The sequence below is a fragment of the Ursus maritimus genome, unplaced genomic scaffold (assembly GCF_017311325.1).
Source record: "Ursus maritimus isolate PB19 unplaced genomic scaffold, ASM1731132v1 scaffold_3, whole genome shotgun sequence".
Taxonomy (NCBI): Eukaryota; Metazoa; Chordata; class Mammalia; order Carnivora; family Ursidae; genus Ursus; species Ursus maritimus.
This window is the reverse complement of record NW_024425563.1, coordinates 23,519,405-23,536,228: the sequence shown is the minus strand read 5'-3', so window position 1 is coordinate 23,536,228 and position 16,824 is coordinate 23,519,405. Positions and strand designations below refer to the sequence as shown.

Below are 16,824 nucleotides of genomic sequence, written 5' to 3'. Positions count from 1 at the left end.
CGGGGGAAGCCGCTTCATCGCCGGAGCGTGCCTCCGGCGCCCCCAGCCCGCTCCCGCGGCTGCCACCCCGCGGGGGTGAGGGGGCGCCCCGAAGCTTCCCAGGCCGCGCTCGCTCGCTCGCGGCTGCTGCTGCGCTGCCCCCTCTCCTTGTGTCGGCGGCTCCCGGCCGGAGGCAGCTGATGCAGTCGTTCGCTCGCGGGGCTGCGAGAGTTAAGAGGAGGTGTTCCAGGCTCCTTCGCCCTCCCCAGACACACACCCCCTTCTTTCCTCGCCTCTTCTCTGAAGGGTTAAAAAGACCAAAACTGGGCTTAGTTTCCCAGTCCGCCGTCTGCCGGCGCGAGGAGCAGCAGTTCGTCCAGCCCCCCGAGGGTCAGCGGCGTGGAGGCAGCGCCGGGACCAGGTCCGCCGGCCGGAGAAGCGCGCAGCGGCCGGGTCGCGCCCGCACCGCAGGCCCGTTCAGGGAGTCCGGGGGCGGGCGCGGGTCCGGCGGCGGCGGCCGCAGCCCCCGGTGGCGCGCAACCGCCCGCCGCCGCCCGCCGCAGCCGGGCCCCCGGCGCGCCGCCGGCTCTGGCTTTGTGCGGAGGCAGCGAGTTCCGGGCTTTGGCTCGCGGCGCCTTCAGTGGCTGCGCCGCCCGCGGACTGCTGCAGCGGCCCGAGCGCTGGCGGCGGCGGCGGTGGCGTGAGCAGCGGGGGTCGCGGCTGCGGGGAACGCTCCGGAGCCCGAGAACATGGTCCGCTTTTGCTAGCGGCGGCGGCGGCGGCAGCAGCGGGGCCCCTGCGCTCGGCGCCCACCGTCTCCTCCTCGCGCCGGGCTCGCGGTGTTGCAGGCAGCAGCCACGCAGACTGCTCTCTCATCCTTTTGTCCTTCAGTCAGAACGTGAATGTACTGCTGACGCATACTGTTCTGGGGAGAAGATTAGCGTGATGCAGTGCTCTTATGTATTAACACCGCTCCCCCTCCGCTGCCTGCCCTCGAGGGGTTAACGCCGGCGCCTTCCAGCGCCGCGCCGCGCCGCGCAGCCCCGAGCTCCGCGCCTCCGTCCGACTCCCTCCCTCCCTCCCTTCCTTCCTGCCTGCCTTCCTTCCTTCCTCCTTCCTCTCTCTCCCCCACCCCCCACCCCCCTCCCCGGCGCTTCCTCCCCGCCCCCTCTAGACGAGGGGAGCGGAGCGGGCGAGCGAGCCGGAGTGAGCGTCAAGTGAGGGGCCGCGCGCAAGTCGCAGGCGTTCGCAGCTATTTTGGTCCAGCCGAGGGAGCCGCCGGGTGGCCGCTGATAGGCTGGAGCGGCGGGGCTGCTGCGGGAGAGACCGCGGCCGGTGCCCCGCCCCGTCCCCGGGCGCCGGGCCCCCTCCGGCTCCCGACGCGGTGGGCTCCGGGGCAGGGAAGCGGGTGTCGCGGCGGGGCTGCTGCGGTTGGCCGGCCTCCCGCCCGGACCGCGTCATCTTCACCCCCGCCGACTGCTGACGGGGCGTCCGCGCGGCCCGGGCAGCATACGCGGAGTTCGGAGCTGCACCGTGGGGACGCGGGGGCGGCTGGGGCTGCTTGGAGCCAGAGGACCCAGAGCCTGGGCTCCGCGGCCCGCCCCCTGCTGCTGCACAGATGCCTCTTTGTCCTGCCCCCTCCCTTGCGAATTTCCTCACCCCTCTTCGGCTTTAACTTTTAAAGGATAGTTTTCTTAATGAGGATTGCAGGGAGGGCAAACGGTGGAAGGAAAGACCCAAGTGTGAGGATCTCAGGCAATGCGACCTGGGACAGCACAGCAGCCGGCAGGAAGGATTGAGGTGAACTCCCAGAAACCACGGGGAGAACCGGTTCACTCACAGAGCCTCAGCCACCACTTCTCACGCTTTTCTTTTCGAAGTCCTGTGTCGCCCTTTCCCCTCCCCAAGCCGTTGAATGGAGTGGGGTGGGTCTTAAAGCCTTCTGCCCCAGGGCTTTGCTAGCTCCCCTTTGTTGCTGGATCTCCCTGAGAAGATACTGCAGAGCAACCTGCTCCCACTTCTGGGGAAGAGACACCCTAGGGCATTGGACAGACCCATGTGGGAGAATGGGACTAGGTCAGCCTTTTCCCACCCCAGAAAAAGACTGCCCTTTTCTCTGCCTAGTGGGGGTGGAGCCATCTGTGGCTAAGCCCTGGGAAAGCCCTAGAATATGGCATTGGTTTAGTATTGCTTCTTTTCAGGGGCTGCCTCCAGACTCTCCTCCCTTGTGCACCACCCCTCCCCCTTGGCAAGCTTGCTTGTTAAATAAACCCCCATCACCTGCATGTGGGCTAATGCCGAAGAATGAGGAGGTCGTGGATTTCTCAGCTCTCTGCATTCTATCATACCGGTATCTCAGGATTGTCTGCTGCCCAGCAACCTGGACAGGGAATTCTTGAATTCCTGGAAACAGGTCCACCGTAGGCAAGCTAGATTCCCCTTTGATTACCAAGACCTTTTGATCATGCATTTTGCAGTCAAATAATAACAAATTTAATGCTTAATATGTTGCCTAAAATTACATAGTAAGTGACAGAGCTAAGATCTGAACCCTGGCAGATAGCAGATGTGTAGAAACTTGAGTATGGAAGTATTTCTTCAGTTTGCTCCCAGTCGATGAGAATTCAGGTTTCACTCATCCACCTCAAAAGTCATTTACTAGGTTATCTACTGCTGCTCGCCACTATAGTAAGAATAGATGGTTGGATGGAGAGAGAGAGATCTATCTTTATCCTTGTTGTAATCTTTGTTTATCCAGTGAAGTAATTGCCACAGTTGCCTCCATTTTACAGGTGGACGTCCTGAGCTCAGGCAGGCAAATAACACAATCAAGATCATACATACGCAAAACAACAGAGCCGGCATCTCAATCCAGTCTTCTAACCCTGAGCCCAGTGTTTTCATCACTCATAAAAGTGACCATTGTGTCTACGTTACAGAAAGTAAATGACAGAAGCAACGGCGTGCGGGGAGACTGTATAAAAAAGTTCAGTGAAGGGTATGTGAGAAATAAATAGAACAGAAGGTGGGAGAGGAGGGGCTAAGAAAATACGTCCTTCAACTTGTTTTACTCCCAGTGACTAATCAAGAGAAAGAATTAGAGAAGGGGAGGTGAAGTCAAACCCTGATACTAGGCTTTATCTGGGCTCTTCAGTGGTTCCTTTTGCTTTCTTGGCTAAAGCCCCATCTCCACATCATCAGCTTCAGGCAAGACCCTAGCAGCTTACAGATCCAGGGAATGTAATCCTATCCTGACAGGGATCTGTGGAGGAGAATCAGAAGCTTACTGGTGAATGGTTCCTCACCTTGCCACAGCTGGCATCAAGCTGGTAGAATGCCAGAGGACACCCCGGCCGGGGTCTGATGGCACACTGGAGTGTGGCTGCCCTTACTGCCTCCGGCAAAAGAGGGGCTCTGCCCAGACCATTTCCTGCCGGTGCAGGCAAACTCAGACCCCATCTGTTCACTCCAGGCACTGCAAATGAAAGGTCATGCCCCCATACTGTGTAGGTGGATGGAAGGGTGGGCTGTCTTGGATCAAACCAGTACTTAGTAATGAGGTTGTCTCCCAGTAAATATTTGTTGAGTGAGTGATGACCATGAATATGCCCCAGCTTGGTGCAGCCCATGGAGTTCTAGATGGGGCTGCTTTGCCCACTATAGGCCAGCTGAGCTGAGACAGCACCATAGAAGCTACAAGCTAGACTGAGGGGGCTGTGGAGCCATGGCGGCACGCAGCCTCTCTGAACTGAAAGTGGCACCGAAACCTCTAATCCTGTAACCTGAGTGTCATCTAGCCATCATCTGTTGCTCTTCACAGCCCCAGGTTCTGACAGCTTCCTTGATTTGGAATGGTGCGACCAGAAACAAAGAGAAGAGGAAGGCTTAAACTTTGAGAGGAAGAGAAGGAAGAACACTGGGTTGTGAATGTTGTCACTTGTGGTTTCACACTGAGAGAATGTTGTGATAAACCCAGAGAGAACTGAAGAAGCCGGCCAGTGATTAAGCAAGGCTTTTGTCAGCAACTTGGTACCTGCCCTAAAGTTGGGATACCTGAGTTCTACTCTCCTTTCTGCCACTGACTAGACACTGTTACAGATCTTAAAACAGCTCCAAACATTGGTTTCTTCATTTGAAGGAACTAGACTAGAATATTCCCACCAGCTCTCATAATCCCTGATTCCCACCTCTTCTCAGATACATAGCTCTTTGAAGAAGGTTGATCCATTGGGATGGTAGCCAAGACTTGGAAATGAGCCACATGGTTGAAGAGAATGCTTCCTTTAGTTTAATCTAGAGATCCACAGTGCCAGAGCAGAGTAGATCACACTTTGTTTTCCCGGCTACTAAAAAGGCTGTTAGATCACGGAATGTTCAAGTTAAAGTTATCTTGGAGATCATCTGGACTCAACCTCTCATTAATGTCATTAACGAAGTTCAGAGAAACATAGTGACTTCCCTAAAGCCGCATGATTGGCTAACATCAGAGTCTGTCATTTCTGAGCTCCGTCCCTCAGTCAGGATGACAGTGTATTGGCATTTAAGCCTGGGGCTTGAAGGTGTTTCCAAATGCCTGTCTTCTGTGGTCTTATATGCAAGTGCTATCATTATACTTCGTTGGATTGGGATCGAGATGGGCCTTCGATAGAACCAGTGTGCCATTCTGAGTGACTTTGGAATCCTAATAAGTGAAAGAAATGGTCATCCAGGGAACTGACTCTAAGGGGACCCAGGACTACCTCACTCAGCCAGGATAATTGGGCTCATGGTAAAGCCCAGAGCTAGGCTATTCCCCACCCTAACATACATCCCTGAGCCATTATCCCAAGCAGCCACTAGATGTCCATAATGCCTCATAGGGTTTGCCAGGAGTAAGCAATCTTCGGCAGGGTACTATCTTAGCCTCCAATAGGCTTTTGGGTCCCTTACAGTAGGTCCGTCGGTGATAGAATATCACATATGCTCTGAACCTCTAGTTCCTGTTTTCAGTACCGTTGGGCTGCCAAACCCTACTCAAGCACATTTTCCATTTTTATACTTTTTATTCTTCCATTTGAGCAAAGAACAGAAGGAGAGCAAAGGAAGAAAAGGGTTTCAGAAAACAGGAAGAAAGGAAAAGAAAAAAATTGGAAATTATCCTCCACAAATGAAGGAAAGTCATCAGTTGATTGGTGAATTAGCAACAACAGAACAGTATAAGCAACCGTCTATATGGAAATAGGCACCTCTTAGCCAAGGCAATGAACACATCATTTGTGCTCGAGCCCTCACATGTCTGCATCTCTCACTCCTGCCCATGTATGCAAATCCCCCTGCAGGATGAACAGGTCATGAAGTTTTTAATGGCTAAGGTCGCCATTGCAAAATAATAATAAGGTTCTTTTTCTTGGCTGTGATCCTTTAGTGAAGCCATGGCCGTGCCATTACTGCACACGGTCATAAAGGAAATAGATTTTAGTCCTTGAGCCCAGTGAGTCAAGGTGACACAGCTGTTCTAGAAGTTCCCACTCTTCCACGTGCCCTCAGAATCCACTGTCCTTTTCCCCCAAGAACTCTGTTCTTCAAGGAAGTCAGAAGGAAGTGGACAAAAAAGCACTTTCTCTGCAGATCCCGTCCAGAGCAAATTCCAAAAACCTCAGCAGAGAAGAGACAAGATGCTTAATAAGAATGGCAGAAAAAACTCTAGAATGGAAGGGCCTTTCCCTCTCCTGAGGCTAGTTTCCTGGGGCTTACAGTTTCTTTGTGGGCTGCCAGGCCTGAGTGAAGGGAGAAACCTCCCAACGCCCCCCACAGCCATCTCTTTTGGAATAGTCGGTTTGGTGCCCAGTTTAGCCACAACATCCTGTGTGTTCAAACACACCAGAGGTCCAGCCAGAAGCCTTAGAAATGTTCACCTCTGCAGGTGCACTGGCCCACTACAGGCTCTTGTGTTCTGGCCTTTTCTTTAATTCCCTTTGTCGCGCAGTAACTAATGATGCGAACAGCAGTTTTTACTTGGGAGTTCTTACACACGTAATCCTCACAGGTTTCGTGTGGTGGGTACCATTAGACTTCCCATTCTGCAGATGAATTTAGGAAGCTTTCTCAGGGTCACAGAACTAGTAAGTGATTGTAGTAGTTCCTTGAGGCTGTCATAACAAATTATCACCTACTTTGGTGGCTTAAAACATCAGAACTTTACTGTCTCACAGCTCTGGAAGCTAAAATTGCAAAATCTGGCAAGGCCATGCTCCATCCAAGGGCCCTAGGGGAGAATCTGTTCCTTGCCTCTTCCAGCTTCTGGTGACTCTCGCATTCCTTGACTTGTGGCCACATCACTTCCATCTCTGCCTGTGTGGTTATGTTGACTCTTACTTCTCTCTCTCTCTCTCTCTCTCTCTCTCTGCTTTGTGACTTATAAGGCCGCTTATCATTAGATTTAGAGCTGACCTAGTAATCCAGGATGATCTCATCACAGGATCCTTAATTTAATTATATCCGCAAAGACCCTTTTTCCAAATAGGGTAATAGTCACAGATCTGGGGATTAGGATGTGGACATATCTTTCTGTGACAGAGCCAGGTTTCAATTTCAGATCTGTCTAGTGCCCACATTCCAAACCACTGTGAGGTGCCACTTAAGAGGCAGAGGAAGGGAAGGGTACATCTGACAACCAGCAGTGTGGCCCCCCCCACATACCTGTGCTGGAGAAGCAGAGGAGCACCGCGTGAGCTGGACGGCCGCTGGGAAGGGAGGGAGTCCCTCAGTCAGCTCAACAGTTAGGACAGCACGTGAGCCAAGCGGAGGGGAGGGCTGACTAAACAAACTTGAGGAGTCTGTGTCTTGTTTTCTTTATGCTTCTCGTGATTCCTTGTCTTGGTAATTTGCTCACTCTTTCTTTACCTACCTTAGAGATCTTTACCTACCTAAAGATCTTAGAACCTTGAAGCATTTACCAGTAATACTAGAAGTACCTTTTGACATTACTGCAAAATCTGGCTCCAGTATAACTATCTCACATAAATATTGAGCTTCCTGTTCATTGAAGATGAAGAGACACCTTAAGATCAAAGTCCAGCGGATACAGATGTGGGACTGGGAGTTATGGATAGAATGGCTTTTCAAGTGTCACCACCATAAATTTGATCCTTAGGCTGGGGTCCATGCCTGCAGTTAACCTTTTCACAGACAGATTTGCCGGGTGTGTATAAATGTGTTCATATTTTGGTTGGGAGAAGCCCCAGCAAGTTTTTTTCCCCAAACTGACTCCTACAGCGTAGTTTGGAGCTTGAAGCGAAGAGGCGGGTGTATGGGGGCTTGCGCGTGTGCTACTGGTGGTTATGAAAGTATTCTGGAGTTAGAGGCCTGGGTTCAGATCCTGCTTCTGCCTCTTGCATACTGCATTTGGCTCAAATTCTCCACGTATGAAGTGGGATTAATAACTGTAATTACTGTGTGATATTATTGGACCAGAAGGAAATAAGAAAAATGGTCCATTTTAGCAGATTATGACCATGGCAGCTATTATTTCCTCACATGGAAAATAGCATAGACACAAAGTAATTTATGCAAGGTCAGTTCTTGAGATAATCCTTTTTATTTTTTTCCTCTCCCCTCCCGTGCCCCCCTCCAGACTTTACCTGTTGTTGGTAACATACCTAATTTAGACCTTTTAATTCTACGTTAACGATAAGAAAGTGGTTTTTGTTGTTCTTACCAGTTAATTTTTTTTTTTTAGATAATTTTTTTACTTACAGACAGGTCAAAAAGAGTGCTAATACACCCTCCACCCAGCTTCCCCTCATATAAACATCTTAGATGACCACAGAACATTTCTTCAGAACTAAGAAATCTGCTTACTAAAGGCATCGCTTTTTCCCCTTCCCTCTACAACGTATTCCCCACAGCTGCCAAAGTGATCTTTGCGACGTTCTTTCAGATTGTTATTGATTTGCTTAAAATGCTCCTGTGTCTTCCCTTCATAATTGAAATGATAACCAAACTGCTTACCATGGATCACAGGCCCTAAGCCTGCACCTCGACCCTCATGTTTTTATCATCTTCCTCGTTTCCTACACTTCAACTCTATTGTTCTTCTTTCTTCTCTTGGAATACTCTAAGCCCGTTCTCCCCATTAGGGCTTTTGCTCTGTCCTCTACCTGGACTGTTCTTCCCCTACTCTTCAGGTGGTTGGCTCCTTCTGGAGCGGGTCTCTTCAGAGAGACTTCCCATGACTACCTTGTCTAAAATAGCCCCACCACTCACAGTCACGTTACATAATGGGTTTTATTTTCTCGTTTTATTTACCATCATCTGAAATGATCTTGTTTATGTGTTTGTTCGCTTATTTATTACACATCCCCGTGAAAGCAGAGGCCCTTCCCATCTTGTGTCTAATACCTCAGTCATAGTAGTGAATTATTTCAGAGGAAAGAGGAATATTCTTTGGCCTATGTGAATAAGAGCTCAGGCCTCGCTAGTCGTATATCAATAGCCCAAGCCCTGCTCTATAAATCTTTGAAAAGATAGGTGAAGAATCACCAGGGTTTGGTTTTGTTTTATGTTGGGAAAATTAAGGAGGATCCTAGTGACCTTAAGTTTTCTCCAGTCCTCAATTTTTAGAATTCCTAGCCCCTTGCTGACAGACTCATGAGTGAGGGTTGCGTGGAGTTACAGAGGCTCACAGGTTCTTGGCAGTTGTGCTGTGTGAGGCCTGAGCAGACGAGTGAGGATAGGTGCACAGATGGGTGCACAGATAGAGTGAGGATACCTGTCACTCAAACAGATAGAGTGAGGATACCTGTCACTCAACTGCACTCAGGTACGCACACGCCTGTCGCTTTCAGATTTGCTGAAGTGCATTTTCTCCGAAGGGAGTGGGGGCTGTTGAGCCTGAAGTAGGGAACACCAGGACAGTAGGATCAAATGCTCTGAAAGTGGCTGTGCCAACGCTTTTTGCTAATTAAAGAATGTTCGGACAATCACCACTAGCAGCAGTAAAGGGCGCCCCATTACCTCGCTCTGTGGAGAGCTGGGTAAATTCGAAGGCAGCTGTAACTGTCCCACTGCGTGCCTGAGCCATAGCACAGTCGCTGGGCATCCAGCTGGGCAAGGAGAGGGGCCCCGAGCTTCTGTCCAGGGTCCTCGTCTCTATTCACTGTCAGTCCTCAAATTCTGCATGACTGAAGAACAAACAATTCCATCAACAAACTCTTAATTTAAAACACTCAGGCGGAGAGTGTTTTAAAACAGCTGTGTGGTGAGTCTGACGGGAGCCCAGGCCACCTGGGTCCCTCTCCAGCTTTGGCATTGATTTCCTTTCCCTTTTGCCTTGAGGGAATTTGTTCTTCATGTTCTGACTCCATTTTCCCCAACTATCGGTGTGTCAGGGAATTTTTTTTTTACTGTCCCATGGCTTTGAGCTAGCCTCCTAGAGATATTCTAGGGCCTCTTACGGAGCAGCTCACTGCTCCAGGGGAAAACTTAGTTTAGAAAGTGTGAACAAGATGAGAACATACTTTGTATGCTTACCCTGGAGAATTTCTGAGTGAATTTAAGAAGTATGCTCAGGTTGGAACTTTCACTGTTTTGATCGGTCGAGTTTGGCTTGAAACCTGTTGTGTCCTTTTTGGCATTTTCCTCTTAAATCTCTTGTGTGGTCTCCAAGCCACTCTAATCCCCTCGGTTTATAGGGCAGTGCCATTTTGGCGCTGCCTCCTCGCTGCCAGCCTTCTTGATCTGCTGTTCAGTTTCTTTGTGGATCGGCATCTGTAGCCATCAAGCCGCCTCACACAACTTGTTAACTGTTTTCAGTTTCATGCTGCCAGTTTCATCTATGTCTAGAGTTTTCCTGGTTCCAGTTGGTGCGGCCTTATTAGTTCTTCATCCGGTACTGGCCTAGTAATGTGGGTTTATTTGATCCTATCTAAGGAGCTTTAGAGGTAGAATTGGAGGGACCCTAAGGGAAATGTGGACTTGAATTTTGTCTGTTAGTTGCTGTTGCGACCATCCTCACCGTGGTCCTCCCCACCCCCCCCAGCCCCAATCCTTGAACAGAGGGACAGGCTCTTTACCCTTAGAAGTGAAGAGGAGTGTAGCATTGGGAACACCAGGAGACCAGCCTGGAGCTCACACTACCGGCTTCCCCATGAGTCATCAAAGGACTGATGGGTAGGTTGGCTGACACCCAGGTTCCTGGATGCTGCATTCCTTTCCCATTGTGATGTGAGTCTCTTCAGGACTTAGATCTACCCAGCCTCCAGCCCGTTCTTGATCCATGGTTTTAAACGGAGTTCTATCTGCAAATGCTTCTGGTGGGAATCACCTTTATATCTAGAGGAATTTGGGGTGGATGAACATGAAATACAGAAGCTAGCACCCTCCACTCCTCTAGCAAATTTAGAGAGAATTAGAGTTCCTCAGTTGGTTGATTGGTTGGTTGGTCAGTTGGTCTGCTCATACTCATATTCTCTCTCTTTCAGTTATTGTCTGTCATACACAGTCGAATTTGGCCCAAACTGATAGGTAGATTTGTTCGTTTATACGCAAGGGTAACATGACTACCTTGAAACTTACACTTCTTTACCTTAGAATACCACCCCCTGGCTGTGAATCCCTGCTTTTTCAGTTTTTGCCTCACTACCAGCTAGGAATGCTAAGCAGTATGCTTTTGGGAACCTGTCACGTTGATCTGCTTTAAACCATTTCTCTGAAGGACAGCAGACTTAAATGGCTGTGCTTCTGGTGAGGGGTGCTAAAGCCCCGACTTTTGTGGGGCGACCAGCTGGGGATCTGGAAGCCTCGTATCATGATATCTAGACACTGGCAGCCTGGCTGGGAGGAGCCCTCCTTCTGGATCACTTTCTTGGTGACTAGGGCCAGTTTGTGTGGCAGCCCAGTGAGGCTGCTTGATTTGTATTCGGTACACAAACCATGGGGGTGGGGTGGGGGGAGTCTGTTAGGAGCCCTGCCAGCCAATAACTCTGAAAGGATTCTTTGTGTAAGTGAGCAGTCTCTGGGCTAGAGAAGGCGGCCTACCCTACCCCCCCCAACTGGCCCCTCTGGCCTGGCAACTTGGTGGTGCTCCAAAGCCCTCAGGATCCCTCCCCAAGAGGAGGCCACCTCAGGCTTCCAGGTACACAGAGCATCTTCGCTGCATCCCTCCTGCCATGGCTTCTGGCAGTCTGCCTCCAAATGCCAGTCCATGGGATCTATTTAAGGCCATGTGTGTGCATGCGAGACAGTAACTGAAAGAGAGATGAATATGGAAAGACCAACCAACCAACCAATTGGGGACATTCTAATTCTCTCTGGAAACCTCAGCTAGAAGGATATACACTGTGTCCGACACTGTGCTCGACTGGTCCACCCGTCTGTCAGCCAGCAGGACTCTCTGTCGCCCTGAGCCTTTTTAATTTCCTAACCAGTCTTTCGCTCCTGTATCTGCAGAGGGACGGGAATAAGACCCTCTGCTCCTGTGTGTCTGGCAGCTGCAGGGGAAAATTCTTTGTCCACTTGAGACCAAAAGGTGCTCCCGCCCTGATAGGCCAGGCCCGTCTCTGGCCTTCAGCACCACTGTCAATGTGCTTAAGGAGTTGGCTCCCCGCCAGCTCCTGTCTCTGCCTGAAACTCTCTCTTTAAAAATGTTATTTGTTATTAATGGGTTTTCTAAACACATAACCTTGACTCACTTGCTTAGGTGAACAAGCCCATTCTCATTAAATACTGTTTTCTAGGAAGAAGAATTAAGTAGGTATTGAATGTTTCTAAAGCCTCACATGTAAGCTAGAGCACAAGAGCACTGGCAAGCGAGGCGGGGGAAGGGGTGTCTTAGTCTCTGACCCCCTAAACGTCTCCATGTTAAGCCGCATCTTTGGTGGAGAAGCCAAGAGACTGGCTGAATTTGTATCACGTGGCCCATGTCGGAGGTGACTCCAGTTCTCCCTGTCCCCTCATCTCAGTGCTGCTGGGTTTCTCCGTTGGTGGCTCCTTTGCCAGGGCTAAAACCCCCTTTGTATCTCATTTGCCCTAATTATCTTGAATATTTTGGTCAAGGGCCTGATGTCCAACTCTTTGGACATGATCAAAAAATATGAAAAAAAAAAATATATGGTTGCCCATGTTTTAGTCTATCCTAAATAATGTACTAAACATTGCAACACTTTGTAAAGAGCGTCCATTAAATAGGACGGTATAACCAGACAACTACTTTGTTGTTGTTAGAAACCTCAAGGAAGGGCTGTGGGCCTGAGAGAGGCTTGTGTGGGGCCAAGAAGCTAGCAGAGTAGGGTGTCCTGCACTGGCCTGTACTTAGCCTCTCCCGAGGAACATTTGGTCCCCGAAAGGAGCAGACGTTGCCTCACTCAGAGACTCAACCACAGACTCAGTGCCATCATACCTGGATACTCAGAGGAGAAGAAAACCCAGGGAAATATTTCCATTCAGCCGAAGGAACATTCTTCCTGGACCCAGCTCCCATGTCCGGTGCTCTGCTGCCACCCTTGCAAGGAGCCAGTGGGCGGCCCCCGCAGTTTGTGTGTTATTCACTTCTCTGCTCACTGCGGTCGGGGAGCTTTGCCACCCTGACGTGTAGCACAGAAAGATTTATTCAAGCCCCATCCACAAAGGGACAGGAAGGCTTCTGAAGAAATGGGCTTTGTAGACAAATGCAGCCCTGCCTCTCTCATAGAGACCCTTATCCCCACCCCCATCCCCTCCCTGAGCAGGTCAGGCGAGCAGAAATTCTGAAACCAGTGACATGAAAGCTGATGACCAAGGAATTTTCTGCGTGGGCCCTGTGTATAGGCAACATGCTTCTTTTTAAAAATTTTTCCTTCCTTGCTCTCACCTTGCTGAAGTCAGTCATTATTTTTGCCCCAAAGATAATAAAAGCATTTAGAATAAAGAGAGAGGCTTGTCTTCCCTTTTTCTACCCTTCCCCCACCTTTTATTCCTCCTCTCACTCCTACTCCCCAAACTTAAATTTAAGAGAACCTTCAAGGAGGGATGGCTTTACTCTCCTCCTCAGCCTTTTCCCGTTCAGTCCTTTTTTGTTCCACATGGTTCATGTGGAGGAAAGGAATGTTCCTGTTTCTGTATTGATGGGTCTCATTCAGTCATTGTGTACATTTGTCTCTGTGGCCTGCTAATGCCATTTGAGTTTCCAAAATCCTTATTTTGCAAATCCACTTGTGTCCTGGGTTTAGCTCCCGATTACAGGATTAGCAGAGATTATAGAGTCTGTCTGATGTCTTCTCCAAGCTTTCTATCAGATTTATGGCTATGAATTGAGGAATTGGTGCAATGATAGAATGGAAGCTGGAGGGAGATTGGTGCCGGGGGTGGGGGGGGGAAGGAATCTCTCATAAAGAACTGGAATGGTATGCGCCCTGATATTTGGATCAGAACCATTTAAAGAACCTGGAAACCTAGACTTTCTGACTGTCCCTGCACAGCTGTGCTGGACCACCTGTGACCTCTTTCCTAGACCGATTTCATGAACCCTGACTCTTCCTGTCCACCCAGGTCATTGCACCCAGAGTAAAGCTCTAAGCCGATGCTCTGGGTGGCATCCTTTACCAAGAGTTCTCCTGTCATCAGCAGTCCCTGTGGCCTCCATCTTGTCAGCTCCCATTAGACAGCTCTCCTGCTCTCCAGCCCAAGAGGCTGACGAAAGACTGAAATGAGCTTGGAATACAGAGCAATCCCTATGCCTCAGGAATACTAGGGGATCTGGCTACTTAGTTTTGTTGTGGAGGTTGTAAAAAGGCCTGTAACCATGGAAAAGTCTCATGGTGTTTAGGCTATGGATGGTTTACGCTGCAAGTAATAGAACATCCAAGCTGGGAATTTATGATCTTACTTAAAAAGTCAGTCCCAAAGTAGGGGAGCTCCAGGGTTTGTGAGTTTAACTGAGATACGGCCCCAGATCAGAATGGACACCTGGATTCTTTCTGTCTTTTCTGTTGTGCCATTCCCTCAGCATGACCTCAAGTATCTTTCTTGGCTGCAGAATGGTTGCCATAACTCCAGGCATTGCATGCTCACACACCAATCTCACACACACCAGGCAAAACACAGTTTCTTATTTTATGTCTCCTCTTTTTAAAAGCAAAAATATCCTTCACGTGCCTTTCACGTGACTTCTTATATCTTATTATCCAGATTTGGATGACACTTCTAAACCATTATGTGGGACCAGCAAAGGGTGCTCTCTCCTCCTCCACCCATATGATTGGCTGAGACTAGGTTTCATAGAGTCCATGAATTTGGATGGGGGGCGGGAATTACATCTTTATTATTAAACTCTAACTCAAATTTAGCATTTCCTTTGAATAAGAATGTAAGCAACAAATCAGTAAAACTAGTGTATCTATGACTTTATCACCAAAAGAAATCAAAATATTTTCCTATCATATTATAATAGTAGCAGGAATTCCACAATACTATTTACTCCTATCACTGCCTTGAAATTACAATTTTTAGACCTTCTGTTTGATCTCGTTATTCAGTGCGTTAGTAAAGAATCACATATATTTACTTTATCCTGATTTTGGTGGCTTCTAAAAAATATTTCAATAACTTTTGGCATAATTGCCTTTCTTTGCAATCCTATACTTTTTAATTTGTATATTCAAAAATATTGTTCTATGAAGGGATCCATAGGTTTCCCTTCCTCCCTGCCAGAGAAGTCCATGGCACAAAAAAATAACTTAGACTCATTATTTTCCTGAGTCACATACAGATGTCACAAGGAAGAAATGACCGACCAGCAGGGAGAAGGGGAAATGGCCATTAAGCGGGCAACCAGTAGGCAGCCCTAGTGCCCCCCAGGTGGCTCCTGCCCTGGTCTTGCCACCTGTATTGAGTTCCCAGCAGTATCTCCCAAACTCCAGGTATTTTTAGACCACCTGTGTGCTGTTGCAAATCCAAGCACTGCCACACTATTATTTCCCTAATACTTTAAATCTCTGTGTTCTTTCTGAAATGAGTTATTTTAAAGGAAACTTCCTTAATTGGAAATATATAACTTGCCGTAGATGAGAGGAAACCTTGAACATAAATACAGAGAACACAGAACAGTGGTACTGCATTCTGGCTAAAGCCTGTTTGCCTGCAAGGCTCTTAGCCTGAGGGGTGCCCTCCTTTCATTAAAGACAGATTAGCACCAACCCCAAGACTTTCTCCTTCATCAGAAGAGTTGAGAAATAACTGAGAGGGGGATAAGCGTGGTTATCGTTTTATGCCCTGTCACCACCACCCCCAAAACAAAATAGTTCAGTTCCCTGGGGAAAGCAGGTTTATGGTAGACCCCTCATTGTATGGCCTAGTGACCCTCACCGACAAAGGAAATAGGGTTAGTGTCACTCATGTTTCTGAACCTGTGTCATCTCTTAAAGATAAATGCTTTCTAAGAGCTCACTAACCACATCTCAACAGCTGGTTCTGGGATTTGGTCCAGGACAGACTTTAAGCTTTCTTACCTGTGGTTTGTGAATTCACCATTTTTCCTTTTCTTTGCTCTGATCTTTCTTCCCCCTTTTTAAAGGTCAGACTAGCATTTGCCTGTTTCCCTGCTAACAGCATCTCTTCTCTGTGATCCCTGAAAGCGTACAGACTGTAATCCAACAACTTTTGGTGAACTGATTAGGCTTGCTGTTACACAATGGGACTTTAAGGGGGAAGGCATCAGTCTTGGATCCCATGGCAGAAGCAGCACCTCCTCCCTTGGTACAGCTGCAAAGCCCAAAGAGAGGCAGACTAGATGAGCAAAGGCCCTAAAAGTCAGCCTGCTGCCCCAGAGTTGCAGGCCCTGGTCCCACAGGCAAGGCCGGTGCTGGAGAGGGGATGGAACAGAGCCTGCAGCTTGAAGGTACAGAGCCAAGGGTTGGAATCTGGCTGTTTGAGAGCTAGAAGGAAGCTCACATCTAATTTCTTCCCAGGAGGGAACACAAACTCGGAGAAGTGGCTTACGTGAAAGTCACCCTGGCAGAAAGTAGTAGTGGCAGAGCAAAGATTCGGACGCAGGGGCTTTTCCACTCATTACTGAAGTCTCTGCCCTGCAGCCCAGCGTTAAAGTTGGTCTGGGGTCACGAGGCCACCTCCCTCCCCTTCCTCAGCTCTTCTTCACCTCTCCTCCCCTGTCACTGTATCACCCCTCTGTCCTCATTTTCTCCACCAAGCTCCTGAGGACAGAACAGCACTCTGGAGCCCTCTCCTCTCATTTCCGGGGCCTCTTAGGGCTTCTGTCAAAGCTGCCAGAAACGATGTTCTTGGTGGGATGGTCAAACCTTTGTGCCCCATGGACTTCTGCCTTATGTAATGCTGGTGCTTACGGACTTCCCTTATGACGGGGAGACGAGAAAGAAGGCCTGAAAGGGTGCGGGAGGGAGCACTTCTTTCTCTGCTCTCCTGCCTCCTCCCATAAAGGTTCTAGCTGCCAAGTGTGGTGGGATCTGAGGGCTGCATTTCTCTTCTTCCCTGTTCTTTTCTGGACGTCAGAAAACACAAGAGCGAGAAGCTCCCGGTTGGGATGGGATGAGCGCACAGCTGCAATTTCCAGGCCCTGAGTTAGAGCTGGCAGTGATTTTTTTTTTTTTTTTAATTTATTTAGGAAACCCTGTTGAGAAAGACAGGTTGACACTTGCTGACCCTACATCTGCAGAATGTCTCCTGGAGCTGTTAGTGGTGTGCGCGTTTACACGTTGATTGTGTCTTGTGGGCATGTTTGTGAGTGTGTACTGCCATCCCCCGAACAGGCCTTATGCATAATGCCTCAACTGAGACGCTTTTCTTAATGGTTTGAAACACAAATGTTATTGTCTTTGAGTTAAGTGGTTCAATTAGCACTGATTGGAAAGAGTGGGA

The 16,824-nt window shown here is 49.1% G+C and overlaps 1 protein-coding gene across 1 annotated transcript in view; it reads left to right on the top strand.

Moving 5' to 3' along the window:
• The window catches only part of SND1 (staphylococcal nuclease and tudor domain containing 1), a 407,925-nt gene that overhangs the window by 350,461 nt on the left and 40,640 nt on the right, over positions 1-16,824 (top strand). The gene's annotated exons all lie outside the window — the stretch shown is intronic.